Source organism: Uloborus diversus, chromosome 4, assembly GCF_026930045.1.
Source record: "Uloborus diversus isolate 005 chromosome 4, Udiv.v.3.1, whole genome shotgun sequence".
Taxonomy (NCBI): domain Eukaryota; kingdom Metazoa; phylum Arthropoda; class Arachnida; order Araneae; family Uloboridae; genus Uloborus; species Uloborus diversus.
Window position 1 is genome coordinate 40,199,786 of NC_072734.1, and position 22,301 is coordinate 40,222,086.

The following is a 22,301-nucleotide window of genomic DNA, read 5'->3' on the forward strand; positions in this document are numbered from 1 at the left end:
TGCTTCAAGTTTCATGAATGCAGATTTCTCACTGTTGTGAAAAATATTTTAAATTACCAGTGTAAAAATATATACAATTTCTTTATTAGATGCTTCGCCTTCAGTTCAAGATTTGGCGTTACAGATTGACTGAACCCCAAACAACTGCGAAGTAAAGTCTCTGGATATTGCAGGTTTGCGAGAATTGCAAGCAATTAAGCTGTTTGGTATTTGCTTGCAATTATGTCTTAGCTTCTGTCATATATTTTTTCGAAACTTTTCTGGTAAAGCGGAAAGGTGCCAAGCAAAAACTATAAAGTTATTGAAGTTTCCTCTTAAAGTTTCTGATTTATTCAATAAACAAGAGTGACGTTACTGGAAAGGTTTCTGAATCCTTTAGAAAGGTTCAAAGTTAATTTCAGGAAGGGTACTGACTTTTTGCATGAAACTTTCCTGTTTTTTCCCAAGATATGTTACTAGCAGAAATTCAGCACATTAGCCTTGATGAAGAAATATCTAACTGAATGTGCTTACTATCAGACGGCACTACTTTGAGGGGCATGGATGGATCTAGACAAAATTCTGGATTAAGGTTAATTTTCTCAAGATATGAGCCCATGTGAAGCATAGGCCCTAGTTCGGCTGCAATAGGGGTCCGAATTTGCTCGTTCGGCTCCAGAAATGCAATGGCGTCGTTACCTGTGGAATTAATCTTTTTTTTTTTTTGCCACCTATGAATATTATATTTAATCTGTGCATTGTGTTATCTTTTGTAATATACTTTGATTTATTGAAACTAAATTATTAAGTTTCTAAATTTACCATTTTCCTACGCCTCCCTCAAGTTCACCGTTCGAAAGTTGAGTCCATCCCTTTTCAAGCCCGCTTATAATTTTACACCATTTTCTACACCACCTTTTTTGTTGTAGTATGTTTTAAAAAGCAATGATTTCGTATTTAAAAAGTACTGCATAGTTTTTGTGTGTGTGTGTGCGTGTTTGCATGCAATTGCAAATATTTTTGCATTTAAATTTAAAGCAGTATCTAGTTTAAATGCACGAAATAATTAATAAAAATTTGAATTTGATCATTTGATCTAATCCATTCAAAAGTAAATTGAATAAAAGTAATTAGTGATAGTTTGAAAATGACTTGCAAGGTTGCAAGTGTAGAAATCAAATTAAATAATGTAGATAAAATTACTTACCTTTTATCTAGGGAGAGCCGTCATTTTCAGTTTGTTAAAAAAATATTTCTTATTGTCATGTCACAACTTCCAGTGCAAAGGAAATACTAAATACAGGTGATGAAAGCCGATCCCATTTCCAAGTAATATTTTCATGGTGCAGAATTGTATGAACTTCACCGTGGAAATACTACTCGGAATGTAGTTTCTGGAGAAGAGTTTAGTAGCATTAGAAGATAAATGATGATAACAGTAATTGATAGGCTCTTCCACTTAAAAGAGGTTCCTGCAAAAATATAAAAAACTTTTAGAATAACTTCATTGTAGAGAAAAGAAGAAGAAAAAAAAATATTACAACTTGTATAACGCACAAGTTTTGTTTGTCTTTAACAATTTCACCTTTAAGAGTTCACACTGTCAGCTTTTTCAGTCAAGGCACTAGAAATTGCTGCTGAAAATAATACAAAAGTATTGCCGCATCGATTTGAACTCTTGCGCATTGTAACTAAAATTAAAAAAGAAAAAGAAAAAAAAAGGTGGAAAATAAAACAGTAAAAATTTTACAAATAATTAATCTATTTCAAAAACTGCAATTTTCAGTAATTTTTAGAAAGCACCATCTGTTTTTGTTAATAATTTTTATCTATTAGATCATTTTAAAAACATATCAACTACGCACTATCAACATGCCTAACTGTCGATCAAGCATCCATAAGCATATTTAGTAAAAACTCTCCAACTCTATCGTTCAAAGGATAAAAGTTAGTAAAGTAGAACTTCTTTAATTCGGACGTCCGTTATCCGAACGTCCAGTAATCCAAATGCATTGATGAGAATAGTAGCGGCACTTGTGCCCAGCACACCAGGCACATGTGCGCTACCATTCTCATCCCGATGAACTATTGAATCAACTAAGAAGTTGATTCAACTCATCGGGACATTACCAAACGTTCGCTCCACACACGAGTAAACTAGTTGAGTCGACTCGATTCAGTTTTATCACCGCTGTGGAGCAGCTGATACAATAAATTCGGCCTATTAGAAGAAAAGTTGATTCAACTAAGTCGCCCCGCGTGAAGACAACGAAAAACATCAGTCAACTAGTTGACAATATTTACGAAAAGTTGATTTGACTAACCACCTCGTGTGTAGGAAGCCTGTATGGGGAGAGGCGTACGAATGAAGGGCGTGAAACTGTGACTGTTTGCGACAAGAGGAGGGAGGGGATAAAAAAAACCACGCATTTTGTAAACAATATGTTTATTAAAAATAGATGCCCCTACTTTTCGCCCTAATGGTAGTTTCTCACCCCCCCCCCCCCCCTGTTTTTTCAGGTTTAACCTTACCTTTTGATGTATTTATGGGAGAACGAAGTTTACAATGTTGGCGAAGAGTAGGGAAAACTAAAGCAACGTGACATGTGTTAAGCGGAAGGGAGGGAGGGGTAAGGTTAAGTGTAGCACTTCGTAACAAAGGGGCTGAGTTGAAGGGGTCAAATATACTGAAAAACGATAGGTATCTTTGGGGTTGAGAAAAAGCAACGAAAGTTCTAAATTTATGTTTTTTTTTTTTTTTTTCACGCTGCTGTCTTAGTCCTAAAATTGTTCTAACTAAAAATATTACCAGCTTTAACTAAATATATTGTGTCATGCAGGATTTTGAAATTCGAAAAGCAATTAAAAAGACATTCATAAGGCTTTTATTCATAAAAATTTATATTGAAACCTTTTTAATTAGTTTTTTTAAACTTAAATTAAAACGAAACTTACTTCTTCACCAGCTAAACAGTATTCGATTCTCCCAAAGTTCACCAAGTCGCACCGAAGTCATCATGTTAAATTAATATAAATCAAAAAGCGGAGTAAACCTGTAAGACCAACAGCTAACGTTCCGAAGACAAAACCTTTTGTTCTGGGGAAGTTGGAAAGATATCATATATCTCACATAAATCCGGAAATCTTTTGTAATGCCAGCCGGACAACAGTTAAACTAATCGATTGAAGTTGAAATGGAATCGATCACAACCGACAAACGTGAAATTATGAATCAATTGTTTCTCATATTGTGTAATTAGGAATTTTGAAATTCGAAAAAGATTAAAAAGAAATTCACTAGGCTGTTTATTTATTGAGGAAGTTGTTCTGTTCAAAGATTAGAAATCCATGTCGAAAACAAGGTTTACTCCAGGCTGAATCATTTTTCTCTTGAAGTTTTGTTGCAACGAAACAAGTTTTTTGCATAAGAATGAAATATTTTAGAAGAATAAAAACTCCTGCAAGGAACACAATGGTAATTTGCCTTTTTTTATGAGATAATACCTTCTGTACGAAAAAAAAAAAGTTAAAAAATGGTGCACGAGTTCATAACGTATAAATTGCAACATCTCTGCTAACTGCAATAGTAATTAAACCAAAGGAAAAGTTTCCTTGTATACCTTGCTACTTGCAAAATTTATTAATAGGCATAAAAATATAATTTCTGCAATGAAATTTGGTTCTAACAGGGAGCACTATTCAAAATATTTTTAAAATGTAAAGTTCTACTGTGAACGAAAGTTTTAATTGTTTTTTAGAAAACAAAACAAACAAACAAAAAAAAAGGCCTTAAACATTTGAATTGTGTTACTAACTTTAACTTTTGGTAATAAATTACAGGGGCTAAGGTAGAACTACGAGCATTTACCAAACTACTCAGCTACAGCATCCAGATACTGCAGCTTCACGCTTATTAGCGATCGTCTTTTTGAAATAGCCATAAACGAGCTAAAGGTAGCATCTTTCATTAAAACACTGATAAAATAAAACTTGAAAATAGATAAAAGGTTTTTTTTTTTTTTTTTTGGTGAGGCTTCGACAAATTGCTTCATCAAGCGTAGCTTGATGTAAAAGGGAAAGCCATAACTTCCTCAATGCTTCATCAAATTTCGTAAGTAAAGCAACATTCAGACTGCGTCCGTACGGCACGCGAGCTCAAATTTTTTTCTCCCTAAAACCAGTTTTCGATCGGCGTTGCCATGACAGCAAGCCGTATTGTACGGGACCCGTCAACGGACCGAGAAACTAGATCTCTGAAGTCCGTAGGGTTGGGAGTCACATTTCATTGGTCTCCACGAGATGAGCGCGCTCTCTCTCTTGGGTGAGAGTACTGACCTGTGCTTTACTCGCGTTTGCAAAATATGAATGCTTCTCCCTTTTCGGAAAACGTTAGTCTGTCCGCTTTACGTGGCAAACGTGATGTGCGAACGATGTCTGAATTACGCTTAAAGCGTAACAGAGTAACGTTTTCCAAAAAAGGAGAAACATTCATACTTTGCGAACGCGAAAAAGGCTCATGTCAGTCTTTCACCCAATAGAGAGAGCGCGCTCATCTCGTGGAGACCAATGAAATGCGACGCCCAACTCTACGGACGTCAGAGCCGTCAGATATTTGGCTTCTCGTCCCGTCGACGGGTCCCGTACAATACGGCTTGCTGTCATGGCAACGCCGGCCGAAAACTGGTTTTAGGGAGAAAAGTATACGTCGGTGACGGATGTGCGGACGCAGTGTGAATGTTGCATTAAGGCATCAATTTAAAGATATGTTTTTCATCGCTTTGGCACGAAATCTGAAGAGACGTTCAGATTTTGGTTGTTTTGCTCAAATTATCTGTGTATTATTCTGTTTCTTAATACGCATTTCTTCGATGCATATCATCCAAAAATGGTTCTGTCGGTTAAATCATCGAGCTAATGATCCGAAAATTGTGATTTCAAATCACTATGAGCCGAGGCCCCAAAAATATCTCACTGTAATGTCTTATTTTATGATCTTAATTTCCTAGAACATTTTGATACACCAATCCACACATAATTGGACAATCTTAGGATCTACTAACTACTGTGAACAATCATTTTCAAATATGACCACTATTAAATTATGAAAGGTATTTAATGATAAAACCCTCGAAAGTTGCATGGTTAAAAGCTTAAATATTCACGAAACTTGGAGGAATTCTGTGCCTAAAGTGTCACTAGTATTTTGTTTTCATTTATACTTTTAATTTGTTTCGTAACCAAAGTTATGTAACCTACGGAAACTAGATTTTTGACGTCCGGTTTATTTTGATTTGTAAAAACAGTTTATCAGTTTTCTTAAATACTTTTGTATTATTTTTTTCTAACATTAACGATAAAGGTGCTTATATCTGGTTCTTAAAAAAATAATTTACCACATTGAGGAAAAACTTGCTCTTAACACCAGAAAAATTGCTGACGCCCATCAGGGGATCTAGTTGTAAACTTCCTTTTTTGGTTGCAATCAGACCTTACAAAAGTGCACTCGTTTTTTTGTAGCCAATGAATGTTAACTTCAATGCAAACTGAAGTATCGTAAAAAATTGGTGACCTGTTACCAAGCTGGCTACAGATTTGGCGACAAATATAAGATGCTGAGTCTAGTGTGAGTTTGGTGACATTTAGCGAGATTAACATAGAACCCATATGAAACTCTTCTAAATTCCTTATAAAACATAGCTTAAATAAATATTTCATATTAAATTTAGTTTACAACTATTTTGTTTCTTTTTTTATGTGATGTAATTTTTTTTCTTAAATTGAAGTTTCCTCTAAAGGCAGATAGATTTTTGTTCAATGAAAGGAATCTTTACGTTTCTCACACATGCTCCTTAAAATTCCGCAAGTGCAATACACATTCATTGCCCATTTACTGGCACATGCATCAAAGAGCTTGGTTGCTTGGATTGTAAACTGCACTGCTAGATAAAATGATAAACTAAGTTTTTTTTAATCTTGTTTTAATTACAACTTAAATCAATATGGTTTTATTTCATAAAATCAAGATGAATAATGTTCAAAAAAAAAAAGGTTTGGAGGAAGGGTCTCTTGATTTAGGGGGGTCGTGATATTTTGGACCTTTTTTGAACCTTTGCTCTTAGGGGGGAGAGCACCCCTGTAAAAATAGTGTTGCTTTAATTTATTTTCATTGCTTATCTTAGAACAAAAGAGTCGGAAGTCGAAGGCTTTAAAATTCCAAGAGTTGGAGTCGGAGTTGCTTATTTTACTTTCGCGTCCGCATGTCTACCAGGGCTATGGAGTGAGAGTCAAATTGATTTTGGGTTAAAGCAATCGAAATCGGAGACGAAAGATTTAAAACTCCCGGAATTGGAGTCTGTCATTTTCCCTTTGACACCGCAAGCATTGGCAACAACTTGTCAAGAAATAAAATCATAAACTTCAGATAAAACTACTTTCCCGGCTTGCAGGCCGTTGTCCATCATACAGGACGTTTCTTGCCAACGTTTCGCCTAAGAGGGATCAGGTTCAGTAAAATTTCCATTTATATCGTGAATCATTCGAAGAATTTCGACAGAATTATGCAACAATCCAGGAATTTTCTTGATGTTCACCACTCTTTTGTTCCCCGAACGCATCAAAAAATTCATTCTGACGGCGAATTAGCATTTTTTAAATAAGCACATCGCTGGTTTAACACGAAGAGCTTGATAAATGGTTCGGAATTTTTTCCTCGTGCGTGCATTTGCGTCAAAAGGAGTGCTTAAATGAAACTAGACGAGACAGTGATGCAACTGAGTGAAAATTTGGAGCAGGAGATTCGTTACGTTCAGTTTTGTCCTGAAAAAAGGTGAAAAACTCTTGTATATATAAAATGCTGTACATCAATGTGAGTATTTATGAAAATTTCCTCTTTTACTATACTTTCGTTGTTAGTATGTTTGCATAATTATATCTTTAGAATATTTAACATAAAGGTATTCTAAGTGGTGTCAGTTCAGGAATATTTTTAAGGTGGGGTTAAAATCTCGTACAAAATATTTAGAACCAGGCAAGGCTGGATTTAGATTTGACGGGGTCCTCAGCTATTTCATATATGGGCTCTCTGATGCAATCTGGACATCTTTTTTAGACGGTGGCGAAAGAGGCCACTCTTATATGATTTTGTTTTTTCACTATTTTGGCTCTTTCCTCTGATACAGCAAGGGTGTCAATCCCTTCTAAGAGCAAGGGCGCCCCCCCCCCCCCCTAATACCACGAAAAAACCCCAGAATGAGAGCCCTAAAAAGGAGTAAAATACCCCATTTTAAGTTTAAAAGAAAACTGAAAAACAAATTTCTTATTACAGCAACTTTTTTCAATTACAAATAGCGCCGAAAACAAAAAGGAATATAGGTAGTTTTTTTTCTTGCTAAACAGATTGACATTGTGCAGTAGAAGAAAGATAAAAGTAAGCAATAACTAGAGACTTTCCAAAATACTGCATTTCGATTTAAATGAATAGCAAGATAGGAAACATGTGAGTCACAAAAATTTATCTCAAGTAATATGTTACAGAAACGTGAAAACCAAGATTTTTACAGTTTTGATGCAGGATGTAGCAAAGAGCTGAATTTGATATATTTTGGCATTCCTTCCCCCTCCCATTCGTTAAAAATTTTAAAATTCAAGGTTAGTTGCCCACTTTTCCGAATTTTCAAGGTTTTCAAGCACTTGTAAATAATTTTAGTTTTTCGAGTACTTTTCTTTCTTTTTTTTAGGAAAAGACCATGCATTTTTTGGGGAGTTGGGTACAACTTCGGAAGACAGACAGTACGGATTGAGCAAAACAACCTATAAGTTCAGTCAAGGTTCATAAACAAACTACTGTACACATTAAAAATTGCATTTTTAATTCAAGAAAGCGAAACATATAACTACGTGAGGGAAAACTGCAAAAATGCATTACAAAAGTACAAAGTACGCTCAACAAAAGTACATCACTGCGGTTAACTCGGTTTTTATTTTTACAGTATGTACATTAGGGTGGGCCGAAAAAACTTTTTTTGGAAATCTGTTTTTGGATAGTGCGGAAAAGTTTCTATATGGACCCGTTATTACCCATAAAAAATTTCGCTAAATTTGTTTAATATTTAGCCGGCGCTATTTGACATTGAAAAACGGAAAAAAAAGGACAAAGATGCACTTTTTTCAAAAAAAAAAAAAAAAAAGAGGGGGGGGGGGGCAAAAATAAAAGTTTGAAGCTAGTTTAAACAAACATTAGAAGTATCTGTCAGTGCATTAGTTGAAATCCTCAAAGATTTTTATACATTTCGTAGAATATTTAGCTACGCTCCTTTAATACTGAAACATTGGAAAAATGAAAAAAAAAAAAATAATAATTAAAAGTAGTTTCGAAATAAGTAAGTACTGAAATGTTACGCAATACGTTACCTAGAAAAAACAGTGAAAATTCAATCAATTTTATGCGACATTTGTACGCCAATTTTAAAAAATGCACACACTCAAATAAAAAATAGTTACATAAGATGCTAATTTTTTAATCTTTGGTTCCAGTAGTTTCTTCGGGATAATAAACGGCGCTCAACTACTTCTATTATTCCTAAGATTATTTTATAACTATTTATATATATTTGACAAATAGAGCCCTTGAGTATTAAAAAAATGTGAATCCTCTGAAGTCCTTTAAACTGATTAATGAATTGAACGCAAGTATTCTTCTTTAAGAAATGCTGTAATTCTACACCTCCACAGCTGGGAGTTAAGCAATTAAAGGGGTGCTCTCTTGCGTCCAATGTCCACAATGAGTTGCCACTGAGGCATCTTATACTGGAATTGGACGGTTGCACAAAGTGGTCACATTCATATTCTGGAGCTATCGAACAATTTCTTAGAGATTGTAAAAAAAATCCGGTGGTCAAATTTGATAAAATTGACTGCAATCTTCTAGTTTTGGACATGGAAGATATAAAAAATTTAAGTACTGAACAACAATATTTGTATAGAATCTGTCTTGCTGTAAAAGATGGTCAGTTGTCCTTCAAGCGTGGCTGACAGTAGCCCAGGCAAACTCAGTCAGTCGTGCGCGATGGCTGACAACTGCAAACCATTTGTTACGCTTGTATATAGGCACTCCAACTCCATCAGAAAATCTTACAATACTTGTAAAGTATGTAATGTTAGTTTATGCTCCAATGTGGTTTGAAATAAAAATAAAACCGAACTGCCAATACGGCGCCCAACATTTTTGGAAAATGATTTCTCTTGGAAGACAGTTTCCAGACAACGTTAAGGAGATAATTTTCAAAGTTCTCTCAAGTAATGCATATTTCGCTCATCCTGAACAGCTACTGTTGACAATGTTGTTTGACTCAAGAAAATACATTCGGGAATTAGCTGTTAGGCGCATTCTGAACTCTAGAAATAAGAAGACGAAGAGCACAGATGGTGTACGATTTTTTGAGCGTCCTAAACTCAATTTTGAAGCCGTTGATTATGTTGATTTAGTTGATTGGGCAAACTGTGTTGTAACAGAGCCAACTCTTACAATGCATCTAAAAGACGAACAGTGGAAAGAAATGTGCAAAGAACATTCTACAGAGTTTACTTTCGAGAAATTTCCCTGTCACACGCAAGCTGTGAAACGTTGTGTGAAACTAATAACCGAAGCTGCAATAAAAGTTCGTGGTGAAACTGCACGAGATGGATACATTCGTGCAAAACTTCATGCTAGGAAAGAACTTCCATCATTTGATAACAAGGGACAATATTATTCCAAAAAATAATATTCATTATGCATGAGGTATTATAAATCAAATTTGAAGATTTCTTTTTTAAAATTTTATTATCTATATATGTAATTCTAGAAAATGTATGATACTATTGCGTGATAATAATTACTATGATTGATAGTGCTATTTAATTAATTAGTCTATGATTTAATTTTGAAAAATAATTTTCACATTGGTTTTTAAAGAAATTCAATATTTTTTCATTTTTCTCCAATTTTTGATGTCGGAAAGGAGCGGTTAAATGCTCATTAAAATCAATGAAACATTTTATGGGCTCGAACTGGCTCATTATATAACATTTTCGGTGCATTCCAGCAAAATATTTGGAATTAAGTTTTTTAAAAAAAATTTCGACAAAAATTCATTTTTCTCTTTTTTTACAGTTTTTCAATGTCAAATAGCGCCGGCTAGATATTTTTTAATATCCAAGAAATTTTTTGTGAGTGCTAGCTAGCTCACTACGCAACTTTTGCGCGCTATCCAAAAATTGATTTCGAAAAAAAATTTTTTTCGGCTTATTTCGGCCCACCCTAATGTACATCTAAATGACTGTCTGGATTAAGAAAAGCTCGGTTTAATCGGGTCTGCATTAATGAAAGTTTATTGCTTCATGTATCCTTGGAAGGTTTTATAATGAAAAAATATTTTATCGTTGCAAATATAGAATATTTTCATACCGTTGCCTCAGAGCTATAGCAAGACATCTAGATCTGAAAATAACAGTAAGATATTTAAATGTTGCTTTGAGGTGATGATATGTCAAAGCTTGGAATATCGTTAATTTTTCAAAATCCTTAAAGTTCACACAATTTTAGATTTTTTTGTGTCAGAAAATAGGATTGGGTTTCCGATAAATTTTTAGCATAAAAAGCAAGACTGTCGGATTATTTTTACATTAGATATTCAACAAAATGAAAAGGGATCATGTGATTGGTTTCTACCAATCACATAGATAATAGATTTTCATTGACATTAGAAATCGATATGCCAGGTTTGGGTAAAGTTAAGTCAATAAGCAAATTTTACTCAATAAATAAATAAATAAATAAATTTAAATAATAATAATATAAAATAAATAAATAAAACACTGTCTTCTACTGAAAATAATATGTAAAGCTGGAATAACATACGCCCAACAAATAAGCACGAGGGTTTGTCAATAAAATTATGTAGAACCAATGATAAGTAGGGGAGACCGAGGTAGGTTTTCCAACCTTTTTTGTTTCATTTTTTAAAAAATGTTTATTTAAACATTTTTTTAAGTTTTGATTACACCTTGAATTCTTGTACTTTAGGTTAAGTATAAACATTACTAAAATATAAAAAAATAAAAAAACTTCAAAATAAATAAATATATATTTGTTACCAAATCACGTTGGAAAACCAACCCTGTGTAGCCGGGGCACGTTTTCTAACATATAAAATTGGGTCGGGGCAAGTTTTCCAATTAGTTTAAATGGTCTATAATAAAGGTAAAATTAACATGGAGTGTAACGTAAAATTTATGTTCTAATTCATTGGTAAGTACAATGGGTACATTCTTAATAATTTATTACATTAAAATATATTATAACAATAATCAAAGTCAGTCAGAGTCATCTTCTATATCACTGTGACAGTTAATGCAAACAAAAAACGAAGAGTCTTCTTTTTTGACGCACACTACGTGAGGCTATTTCTTGCAACGAATACAATGGATCCACTTTTCTTTTGGCTTTGAGTTAGAAAGGGTGTCAAAGCAATATAGGCAAAAACAGTCTTCATCTTCTTCCTCACTTGATACATTGGCATATTTAGTTTTATTTTTCTTAAGCCGGCGAAATGTCTTCTTCTCCCTTTTTTCATCAACAAATAACTGAGGCTTCACAGTTTGCTTTCCTTTTTCATTTTTCAAAATGACGTGTCGGACTTTTTCTTTTTTTGCTTATTGCTCTGTTTGAAGAGCGTTTTTGATAGGAGTATATGCATTAGAATGGCGGATTTTCGTTTTTTCCTCCCCTTGCCTGTGCCTTTCCTCGGGGCAGCCTTTTCAAATGGTCTGATTTCTTCGGAGGATGAAGGAGCAAAGAACCAGATATCGGCGAGCGAGATGGTTGTGGGTTAGACTCACCTTGGGTGTCCTTAGATGTAGAAGGAACACCTTCTGGTAGCCATAATTGTGGTTGACATGGTTCATTAAGAATAATTCAAAAGAAACTGGCTGGACGATGGTCAGAAGTGTTAGTAGTTGGGCATACATTGTTTACTTCGTCTGGAGCCGATCTGTCTGTGAAATAGAAAGGCATAAAGTCTGTATCAGTGAAAATTTCGGGATTGAGTGGACATACTCCAGATACTCTAAATCCAGACATTATATTTGTTGATGTGACTGCTAGAGGGGTGGCTGTTGCCAAAATTGAAGGGATGTCGTATATGATCATGGGCCTTTTGTTGGTTGCGACCCACGCATCGCAAGCTGTGTTGAAATACTTTTTTAGTGGACCTTACACGTCACGGTGAAGTGGATGTAGCTTGTGATTATATTTAGGGGGAAAAATAGTAACGTTAAACCACTCGCTTTGAAATAATCTAGTACTTCGACAGAAAGGTGAGATTCGTGATTGTCAAGCAATAACAAACATGGTTTTTGCACTGAACATCGAACGAAAAACACAAAGTGCTTGGCAAACTTAAAAAAAAAAGAAAAAATTCTCCACCATCTACCCTGATGGGTTTACAACTCCCGCACATCCTACCGGTCCATCCCTCAGAAAGTAGTCGTAAAACTTTACTCTAGGAAATACTAAAAATAGCGGGATGCTGTTTCCAGCAGCATTTACGGTGTATGCCACAGTTACCAAGGTTCCTCTCTGTGCTGATGTTAGTTTTTCAAATTGTTTGAGTCCACGACGCGTTACTCTACTGTCTGGTTTTCGACAGTAGTTATACCAGTCTCATCTACGTTCCAAATATCATTTTGCGTAATGTTTATTCGTTTTAATAGAGTTATTACATTCTTAAAAAACATATCTACATTTGATCTGTTGAAGCTTGTGGCTCTAGCTATGCTCGTAGCTTGTGGACTTCTAATTGAGAGCTCTTTGTTTCTCTTAAGAAATGAAATGAACCAATCAGGTCCCGCCGTTTCATTTTCTGTCCAACTAGGAGGGACTCTACGTTTGCATGCCAAAGCGTAGGTGTAGGCGAACCGTCTAACTTCATTAGGTGTTAATCCAAAGTAAATATCAGAAGCTTTTATGATATAAGTTGCCAAAAGTTTTTCTTGCTTAGGGTTAAAAACCTGCATAAAAAACAAGTATTAGTTTTTTTCCATAGAACACAATTTGTAAGGAAACTCAGTTGAAGAACAAAACGTTGTTTCTTACTTTTTAACAGCAAGTGCAGCTTTGGGTGTTCAATGTACATGTATCTTCGATACCATTAACGCTGAAGCAGTGAACTTAAAAAAAAAAAAAAAAAAAAAAAACAATATGTCACTTATTCAATTACAACACGAATATTTGAAGCTTAAAGTGAAATTTGGTATGAACAATAAAAAATTATGATTCAATAACGAATGTTTGAGAAATAATTTAATACCTAAATATATAAAAACCAATTCAAGTTTTAAAAATGCGAATTCGAATTGGTTAAAAAATTCAATATACCGTAACATTATCAAGGATGAAATAAAAAAAATGTTATTCAATTAGAGATAGTTTATCTCTCCCTAGTTGTTTATGTTACGACCCAAGTTGGTATTACGTTTGGACCCATTAGAATGGGATGTTTACTATCGTAACTCCCGAGATATTGCCGAAACTAAAACAAAAATAAAGGAGAAAGCTTTAAACATGAAAATTAAGACCTTATCTTCTCATACCAAAATTAATTGTAAACAAAATAATTCGAATTATTGTTCAAAAAGTGAGAAAAAACGTCTTGTTCTTCAACTGGTGAAAGCATTCTTACAACCTCCACCCGCATCATAACTCATGTAAGGAAACTTGCCCCTAGTGACTACTAACAAATATAACTTGGGACCTATAAACACACAGTAAAAAGAGATTGTCGCAAAGGAGATTGTCTACTATATGTAATAAATTATTGAAGGTTTATTGTAAAAAGTCTACTTGCACTCCATATTTTGGTGAATCCGAATCGTAGATCTGGTATAGGGGACAAGACTTCAGTTGAGGTCATTTCAACTGCAGGAACTTGTGCTGACGGTACATCAACATGTGGCATTTGGGTTGTAGAAACTTCGGCTTGAGGTACTTCGGCCTGTGGCATTCCGACTTGAGAGCCATCAGCTTGAGGCACTTCGCCTTGTGGTAATTCGGTTTGAGGTACTTCGGCTTGTGGAACTTCGGCCTGAGGCATTTCGACTTGAGGTACTTCAGTTGGAACCAACTGAACATGAATGAACTTGTGGCGGCAGTTATTTAATGTTCTCGTATTTATATTAAAATCTATAGAAGCTTTCCTAACACTACATCCATTTCTTATTGCTGCCAGCGCTGCATTTATTTGCGCTTGCGTGTAGTTCCCTCGGTCTGACTTCTTACGGTAATTCCGCATCATTTTCAGTCCATCTGATATATCACATTGGAGAATGAAATTCAGTTTCAGATATGACTTGATACTATTTCAAAAAAAAAAAAAAAAAAGATCATTTAAGTAGTTATCCAAAATTTAATTTTAAATATTTATAATTGTGGTTTTATGCAGTAACTATAAACTGTATTGGTAAAAAATATAAAGTTAAACAGTAAAAAAAAACCATAAAAAACATTCATGGAGAGCCCAGGGCACATTTTCTAATTAGAAAATGTGCCTCGTATTTAATTGGAATACGTGCACCAATGCCATACTTGATTTTTTTTTTTTTTTTTTTTGTAATATTTAACTATGAAAATGAAAACTAATCGCCAAAGCAATCACGCCATCAAAACCGTAATAAAATATAGTTTTGAGTTAGGTCCTGACAATAAAACAAAAACAATATTATACATGCTTTTTTAATGAAAAGTAAATGCTTGCAAATTTACTCACCAGAAGAAAAACCGCAAAAGTTGACTTCTCATCAAGACAAAGCCAGCTGATGAACTTAGGATCACGTGAAAGGCGTGCGCAGTACTGCAGTTTCACACTGTCCGGTAAGCGTCGCTACCTAGCGAGAAACACTTAAACTACGGCGCGTTGGAATACGTGCCCCTATAGAATATCCTACTAAAAATATGTAGTCTTAATAAAAGACAGCCTAGCCTTGTGCTTCTTGCAATGCAATTTCTTTATAAACATCTGATAATAGAATTAATAAGCTAATTTCTTTTTCGTCCAGGTTCAGTTTTGCTTGCTGTTGGCTACATTTAGTGTAACTCATATACAAGGATTGACAAGCTTTGGATTCCGAATTGGAGGAGGTCAAAGCGAAGAAAAAAGCCTAGATTCAACGCGACCAAGATTTACGAATTTTCGTGCAGGCATTGACGAGATTGGTTTTAGGCAAGGTGTTTCTCATAGTAGTGGAAGGAATGCAGATATATCTGGTTTACTTGGAGGATTAAATTTTGGAGGAAATGTGCAGAGCCAAGGTTCTGCCACAGGTAGGATAGCGAGCAATTATGAACAAAACGTAAATCGTGGTCAAGCAGCTGTGAAATTCAGGAGCCCAGAAAGCACAGCGGATCATCAAATGACAAGCAATAGACAGCATGAGTGGATAGAAAGACACGAAACCAACAATGATCGTCAAGTGGGGTTAGACGGACAAAATGAGTGGATAATAGGAGGTCAAGAAATGGCAAATGGGCATCAAATAGTGGTAAATGTACCGAAGGGAGGGATAACAGGAATTAGAAACCCACAGCAGACAGAGGCAAAAGGGCAAATTGAATTGGTATCAGAAGGACAAGGGCATCAAATAGCAGGGAATGAACCTCGTCCTCAAACAACAGGCGGACAGGAAAGTTTTGCCGTAAATAGAAACGATGAGATAAAATTATCCATCGGAGGGGGGATTGAAGGAAGAGATTCAAGACAACGTTTAAGACTAAATTCGGGAAATGAAGCTCATAGTACATATCCAAGTGGTCGTTTTAGAGTAGAAGGTAATATAAATGGACAGCAAGGGATTACAAATACAGTAAAGAATAAGAGTACAGAAAGTCAATCGGAAGAATTACGAGGCTCACCTATATCGGAAACTATTCATGAAGCAGTTAAGATAAGTGTCCAAAACGACGCAACAGATTTGAAAGAAAGTAATAGTCAGAAAATACAGATTTCTTCACCGACCATAGTAGATCCAAAACAGTCAAACGAAAACCGAAAAGCTTTAGAACTTAACATTGGACAGCGTAAAGAAAACATTGGCATTCGGCAAGGAAATGCAGGTGGTCGGCAAGAAAACATAGGCGGTCTGAATGAAAAAGGTTTGAATGCTGAAAAAAGTCTTCCAATAAATCGACATTCATCTGTTCAAGGAGATGGCATGGAATATGCTTTTCGCACCGATAACGATCGAGCCACTGGAGATGAGTTAATCAAAGAGTATGCAGGTTTGAGTCACGATCATGGGATGGACACTAAACCCAGTTCTGGTAACAGCCTGATAAATGCTAAACAAGATTTAACTTTTCAAGAAAGGAATCAGAAAGTGCCTAAAGAAATGTGGGACCTATTAAAGCACATCAGTCGCGCTGAAAATAGTGGGCTGAAAGTAAATAAAGATATTGGAAGAGGTACATTAGCACATGAAAAGGGTAGCGCTTCTGAGAAAAATGTGCCTGAAAAGGAAACTGCAGAGAAAAATATTAATATAAAAAATAATACAAGTACTGCCATTGGTGTCAGGCACCCAACAGAAGACAAAATTAGAAATGCAAACGATAGATTTGAAGATAAACGTAATGATCAGTTTATAGGTGAAATTGGGATGCTCAAAACGGACGAGAGAAAAGACGATTTGGCTACTGTTGATGTAGATGCCCTAAAAGTTGTCTCTCAGATGGATGCTATTCACCATGACGAAACCAAATACGAGAATGGCAAAAATATTGATATCAGTAAACAGGGTCACGATGAAATCAGTAAGCAGATTGATGGAGGGGTACTTCAAATCAAAAATAATTTACAACAGGTAGACAAGAATGAAGAACTACCACTTTTCAGAAACGGTCAAGATATAGACCTTAGAAGTTTTAGAAAAGAATTGTGCAGTTTGGATGCGAATCCATCTGTTGAAGTTGTTGAATCCGGAAAAAATGACAAAATCAATGAACCAATTGTTAGAATGGAAAGTAGAATCCAAAACGGTAACAGCAAAATTAGTGATTTCATCAACGCAGAGTTAATCAGCAGAGCAAAAGTCGAAGCAATCAGTATGATTGGTGATAAGATTAATGATTTTAAAGCTCGAGGTATAGTAGGAACCGACAGCGAAATGGCTAATAAAAATAATGAGAAAACGCATGACAATTTGTATCTAAGCAATAGCAAAGTTGGTCATAGTGACAATAGTAAAAAACCTGAAGGGTACGTTGGAGGAGATGAAAAAGAAAGAACGGCTGCTGGAATATCAGGTGGCAAAAATAATTTAGGTACCTGGAATAAAGATGCAGAAATATATGCCCACGGAATACTTTCTGGGCAGCTTGCACCTACCATACGACCAATGGATGCTCAATTTAGAAGCAGCTCAAGAACAGCATCACAAGTAGATCAAGACCGAAAGAATACCAATGCTCAAACCGATTGGGACAATACAAAAAGAGAAGGTCAATTTAGAAGTGGAGAAAGAACAGAAATGCAAGTAGATAAACAGCATAAAAATAATAATGCCCAAATTCAACGGGGAAAGATAACGGGAAATGGTCAGTTCAGAAGCAGTGGAAGAACAGAACTACAGCTAGATCAAAAACCAGAAAATATTAATGCCCAAATGCAGTGGGGAATAAAAAATAGAAAAGGCTTGTATAGAAGTGGTGGAGGAAGGGAATTACAAGTACATGAAGATCCTGAAAATGCTAGTTTCCAAGTCCAGTTGGAAAAAAGAATAGGAGGAGGTCAATTTAGAAGCAGTGGAAGATCAGAATTACAAGTTGATCAAAAGCCAGAAAATGACCAAGTTCAAATGCAATGGGGAGGAAGAAATGGAGAAGTTCAATTTAGAAGTGGTGGTAGATCAGAATTTCAAGTAGAACCGAAGGCAGGGGGTGCCGATCTACAAATACAGTGGCAAAGAAAAAATGGAGAAGGTACTCAATTTAGAAGTGGTGGAGGAACAGAATTAAAAGTTGATCAAAATCCTGAGAATGCTATGGTTCAAATGCAGTGGGATGGAGGAAAAGCAATTAACGCACATCTACGTAAAATGTTTGATCAGCAAAGTGAAATGAGCTTTAATTCAAACTTTGGAATTGGTGGGCAACACAGTGCTAGACGAGAGTTTTCTGTGACCAAACGGGATTGCACTGAAAAGGAAGAGCCCCCCAATGGCGAGATTGAAACTCAAATAAAAGAAAATGCAAATTTTCGCTTAAAAAATGTCTCTCAAACAAAGGAGAAAATTTCTAAAGACAATGATACAGAAACATCTGACTTAAATGGCGAATTCTTGTTGCGTAGCAGCTCAGAAATTGATGACGAAGAAGAAAATATTGAACAACAACAAGGAGGAGAAAGTGAACAAACTGCCGCTGTTGAACATAGCACCAGTAGCAAGCAAGATGCTATCAATCCAGAAAAAGTAAATACAAAAATGGGGAACATTGAGATAAAAAATACAAATATTCAAAATAATGAAAGTATTGTTTCTGGCATATTTTCTGGTCACACTGCTGAAAAACTTGAAACCCTCAATTTAACGAATAATAATCAGGATGTTTTGACTAAGATGAAGGAAGAATCTAATAATCAAAGAAGCAATAAAAGCAAACAAGTGAATAAAGTTCAAAAGCACGAAATAACAACAGTTGTAAATCTCCTTAAAAATGATCAGCACGATAGATTGTTAAATTCAGATCAAATAGGTAATGTTACTAACAGAAGAGAAAATGCTGAGCAAAATGACGAAGATGTAACAGAATCGAATTCCAACCAAGAAAATAGAGATTTTATAACTGTTGATCTTACTGAAACTGGAAAGATTGATAGTGATTGGAAAAATACAAATTTCAAACTGCCTGTGAAAGACAGAGTTGACAAAACACAGGTGTCTAATAAAAGTTTGCATGTTCCAGCTGCAGGAAGAGAACAAGGATTTCTTCTACGAGACGAAGTTACATTTGACACAGATAGTCGACAACCTGATAAGGACAAAGAATTGTCAGATGTAAGTGATATAAAGCTGAGTAGCTTGCAAGATGTTGAACATAATAATCAAACTTTCAGGCACAAACATGCGGATGGAACATTTCATTCACATAATCTCCATACTGAATCCAACACCACTGACAAAACGCCACAGTTTAGACAAGACAACGAAGATATGAAAGCCTTTGACACTTTTAAGCACAAACATGCCCGATAGAATATTTCATGGGAAAAATTTTTCATACGGATTCCAACATAACTGCAAAAACGCCGCAATTTAGACAAGAAAATGAAGCTGAAAAAGCTGTAGAAGAGTTTAGACATAAACATGCTGATGGAACATTTCATGGGTTTCATTTCCATACAGGTTCAAACGTGACAAATAAAATGCCGCAATTTAGACGAGGTAATGTAGGTATGAAAAATTTAAACACACTTAAACACAAACATGATAATGGAACATTTGATGGGATTGATTTTAATGCAAATTCTAACATGACTGAAAAAATGCCGCAATTTAGAAGAAGAAATGAAGGAGAAAAACATTTAGAAACTTTTAGCCATAGACATACTAATGAAACACTTCATGAACAGGACTTCAATACGGATTCCAACGTGACTGAAAAAACGCCGCAATTAAGAAAAGGTGAAGTGGCGAAAGCTTTAGACACGTTTAAACAAGAACATGCTGATGGAACATTTCATAAACATGATTTCCAGGCAGATCTGAACTTGACTAAAGAAATGCCAAGACAAAAGAAAACAAGTGAAGGTTCGGCAACGATAAATAAGAAGGAAAGTCAGAAAAAAGATGAAATGTTACACTTTAGTTTTCTTAACAATAGTAGATTGAAAGATGAAAAGAATAATGAACAAAGTTCTGTTCACAAACATCCTGATGGGAATGTTCATGAAGAAATCCATATAAATCTCGAAAGCAACGGGACTGAGAAAATAGCTTATTTCAGACAAGAAAATGAAAGTGAAGAAGAATTAATTAGTCAAGAAGGTGACAATGTGGAAGAAATATTTAACACAAGTCAGATCAATACCAGCATAGCACCAGAAGCTTTGAGCCGTGAACAGACTTTTATTCCCAAACATGTAGATGGAGCGGTTCATGATAATTATACGCAAAATTTTGAAACATATTCTAAGAACAACAAGACTGAAAACATGCCGACGTTTAGGCAAGACAATAAATATTTGGAAACAATTAGCCAAACAAACAGTGACGATAAAATGGAACGACTGAATTCAAGTGAAATAAACGTAAGCACGACACAAGATGTAACAACTAATAAGAAAATTTTCGGACACACACATGGAGATGGGAAAACTGATAAGCACAATTACCATACAGATTTTGAAACAAACAAAACAGACAAAAAGACAGGTTCCAGACTGAAAGGTGAAGAACTGGAACTACTAATTACGAAAATAGTTCCTCAAGATGAACTTCATCAAAGTACTGTCAGTACATTAGCAATCGAAGAAAATCATAAAGAAGGTAAAGAGCAGCAATTGTCAACAACTCTAAAAGGTAGTATATTGGGAGACCAAGGCGATGATAAAGACTTGAATGCAACAGCACAACTAGAAGATTTAATATCAGCGAGTTATGAAGATGGTGATGATTACCAAAATGAAACCGTTGACACTTCATACAGTACACAAGAGATTACGGTAGATAAAATGAAAGCACAAAGCGCAAAAGAAGACCCTCCAGCTGAGCTTCGAAAAAGCATTGTCAGTACATTAGCAATTAATGAGAGTCATCAGGATGGTAAAGAGCCACAATTGTCAACAACTCAAGAAAGTATAATTTTGATGGTGGACCAAAACGGGGATAAGGCTTTGAATGTACCAGAACATTCAAGAAATTTACAATCAGAAAGCCAAGAATATAGGAATGATCACCGAAATGAAACTCGTGAAAATTCAGGCAGGGTACAAGAAGTAATAGAACAACTCAAAATGAAGGGTGAAATCGTTCGCGATGAGGAGCAAAGAAATATATCTGGTAAAAATGAACATAATAAGGTGAAAAGTATAATAAAAAGAGATACAAGATCACAATATCAGCAAGACGACAGAGCTGATGAAGTTTATGATGCCTTTCAAGAAAGCGTACAATATCAACCATTTTTTGATGGCTATCGTAGCAAATTAGGCGATCAAAAAAATGATATTGGACTATATAAAGAAAATAATGACATGCAATTTTTTGACGGAGAAAATCCAGACGAAAAGGTTGGATCAGAAGAAGTGAAAAATGGTATATATCTTTCCCCGGAAGATGTTTCATTGCCTGTTGGAAAAGAATTAAGAAAATCAATAACACCAGTAGATGAAGAAAACGTCGATACATATCATTCCATGCATTATTACGACCAAAATAATGAAATGGATGGCGAAGAACAAGAAAAATTAACAATACCAGCAATTAATGATGTGAACAAACTTAGTAGTAAATATTATCCTACATATTATTATACGCAGAACAACCAACACCTAGCGGATGAATTAGGAAAAAGTACGTATCTTGTACACAATAGCGATAACTTTGAGGGTGTTCCATTATATGAACTGGAAAGAGAAGGCTTAATGATTGCAGATAGTGGATATGACACAGAAATTCCGAAGTACATTGACGGAGTTGGACAATTTGAAGAATATGATGCTACTATTAATTCTCACGGAAATAAGTTTTCAAAATATGATAATCAGTTTCAAATGTACAATTTAAGAAACTATGGGCAAAACAGTTATATAAAACCTGATAACAGATTTAAAAAACTTGGAAACTTCAATTCCAGAAATAAAAAGTCTATAGGCGAGGGGATTGATGATTTAAGGCATTTCACTCAATCATTTCCAACTTTATATGCCAGAGCTGATGGCTATAGTGACATTGTAAAGCAAAATGATCCAACTGATGACCAGAATGACTTCATATTCAAGGAGGAAGCAATGAGAGAATGAGCACTGGTAAGTGAAATATATTTAGTCATTTTACTTGTTACAGTGTTATGCCCGGTGATCCTAAATTGTTTATACAAAACTGGAGTATGATACACTGTAAACACGATTCAGGAACGTTCCTGGGAAATAATGGGCAGCTGATGTGCCCAATTTCTGCCAGTAACATATCTTGCAAAATCCAGGAACGTTTTTCGTTGAAATTCAGTAACCATCCTGAAATTATCCTAGAAACTTCTTAAAATATTCAGAAATATTCCCGTTAAAAGCCAGTCG